Source organism: Theropithecus gelada, chromosome 4 (genome assembly GCF_003255815.1).
Source record: "Theropithecus gelada isolate Dixy chromosome 4, Tgel_1.0, whole genome shotgun sequence".
NCBI classification, from domain to species: Eukaryota; Metazoa; Chordata; class Mammalia; order Primates; family Cercopithecidae; genus Theropithecus; species Theropithecus gelada.
The window spans coordinates 141,104,175-141,106,322 of NC_037671.1; the positions used below are offsets into that span (position 1 = coordinate 141,104,175).

Genomic DNA, 2,148 nt, shown 5'->3' on the forward strand with positions numbered 1-2,148 from the left:
GGTTTCTGAAACCCATTCCTGACATTGAAAATGATAGTGCTGAAAAACAAAGTACTACAGTTAAAGGAAACCAAAGAGAACCCATAACCATTGGCTTTACACTGTGCTTAATGTGAGACTCAACTACTCATTTATTTATTTATTTATTTTCACCTCTGAACTTTTTATTGGCCTCCTGCTCCCCAAAGGGTCCCCTACTTCTGCTGGCTTAATACCTCAGAACTTTGGTATCATTGGTCTCAGACACCACTTTGCCAACCACTATCCGGCAGATGGTGGTCTTTTGGATGGTTTGCATGGAGTTGCTGCTGTCCAGGGCATCACCAAGACTGAAGTCCTCACCATCTTCCAGCAGGCATTGGCAGGTGGTGATCTCAGCCTCCAGTTTGACCTTGATGTCCAGCAGGGCCTCGTACTCCTGGGCCTAGCACTGTCCCTCTGCCTGGGTCTGTGCCAGCTCTGACTCCAGGTGCATCAGGTCCCATTGGGCTGCTCCATCTGCAGGTCATAGCGGGCATCCACCTCCCTCAGGCTGCTCTCCAAGCTGGCCTTCAGATTTCTCATGGAGTCTAGGTCGATCTCCAAGGACTGGACTGTATGTCTCAGCTCTGTGAGCGTCATCTCAGCAGCTCCAATCTCGGTGGACTGCATGGTGACCACTGTGGTGCTCTCCTCAATCTGCTGACACCAGTACTTGTCCAGCTTCTCTCAGTTCTTCCCAGACAACTTGTCATATTGGGCCCGGATGTCTGCCATGATCTTGGCAAGATCCTGAGATTTGGGGGCATCTACCTCCACGGTCAGCCCAGAGCTGGCAGTCTCGGCTTGTAGGCCTTGTACTTCCTTTTCGCGGTTGGTTCTTCATGAAGAACAGCTCCTTTCTGAGAGCTTCGATCTCTGTCTCCAGCTGCAGTTGAGTGACATTGGTGTCATCAGTGACCTTGTGGACCCCATGGATGTAGCTCACCACAGACTGGCACATGGCTAGCTCTGTCTCATACTTGACACTGAAGTCATCAGCAGCAAGACAGGCACTGCTGATCTGCAGAACGATGTGGGCATTGTCCACAGTATTTGCGCAGATTTGAGCCCTCAGGTCCTGACGGTCGTGAAGTAATGGCTCCAGTCTCTGGTCTGGGGTCCCTTCTTCTCCAGGTGCTCCTGGATTTTACTCTCCAGCTTCCAGTTCTCAGTCTCCAGGCTCCTCACTCTGTCCAGGTAGGAGGCCAGACAGTCATTCAGGCTTTGCATGATCTCCTTCTCATTCTGGATGCCTCCTATTCCTGCCACACCCCTGGCCATCCCCACGACCAGGCCCCCAGATCCCATGCCGCCCCAGAAGCTGGTGGAACGGGACACAGAGATCCAGGAACCAGAGCCCCTGGTGCCTGCATAGACACTGGCCACACTGCTCACCGGCCGGACGATGAAGCTGGGTGCCTGGACAGAGCCCAGGGAATGGTAGTTGGTGGAGAAGGCGGAGCGAGTGGTGAAGCTCATGCTGTCCAGGGAGGAGAGCAAGAGGACGGGACTCAGGCTTTGCTGACGACATTCTACTACTCATTTCTCAACAGCTAAAGCAAATCACAGCCTTTCAAAAGTGTAAAGACATTTAAAATATTATTTAGTCAACCTCTCCACACCATTAGGGTGTTAGTCAATTTCCAGTAAGGGCTGAACTTCTGAGCAATATCCTCTCAGAACAGAGCTGGGTATGGAGGGCTGGGAATCTTCAATAGACCAAGAGCTAGAACCAGTCAATCCAGTGGTGGTGGGAGTGGATGGCAAGGTATTAGACTCAAAGCCAGATGCTGGGGAAACATTCAGGCTGGCAGGCAAATCCTGGACTCTCAATTATAGAAACCTGTACTAAGTTCTGAATGATCATTGCATCTGGGAGATTTGTGTTTAGGAGAGTACAAAAACAGCAAACCCAGGAAGGGGTGTTTAGAGACAGAAGCTCACAATGTCAGGATGCAGCTCGGTCTGTGATAAGTTTCAGAGGCAGAATTTCAGACTACATATTCTGGTCTATGAAGCACCGAAACCTGACCTTCCAACCTGCAGCTTTGGCCTCATGATGTGCCAACTTGCCTGTCATTCTCAATGCTCCCATCACTCTGGCCTTCTTTCCAACCAAGCTCCTTT

The 2,148-nt window shown here is 50.8% G+C and overlaps 1 pseudogene; it reads right to left on the reverse strand.

Annotated features, from left to right (window-relative positions):
• Positions 1-208: 208 nt before the first annotated feature.
• On the reverse strand, positions 209-1,530 carry LOC112623566 (annotated as a pseudogene).
• Positions 1,531-2,148: the final 618 nt, after the last annotated feature.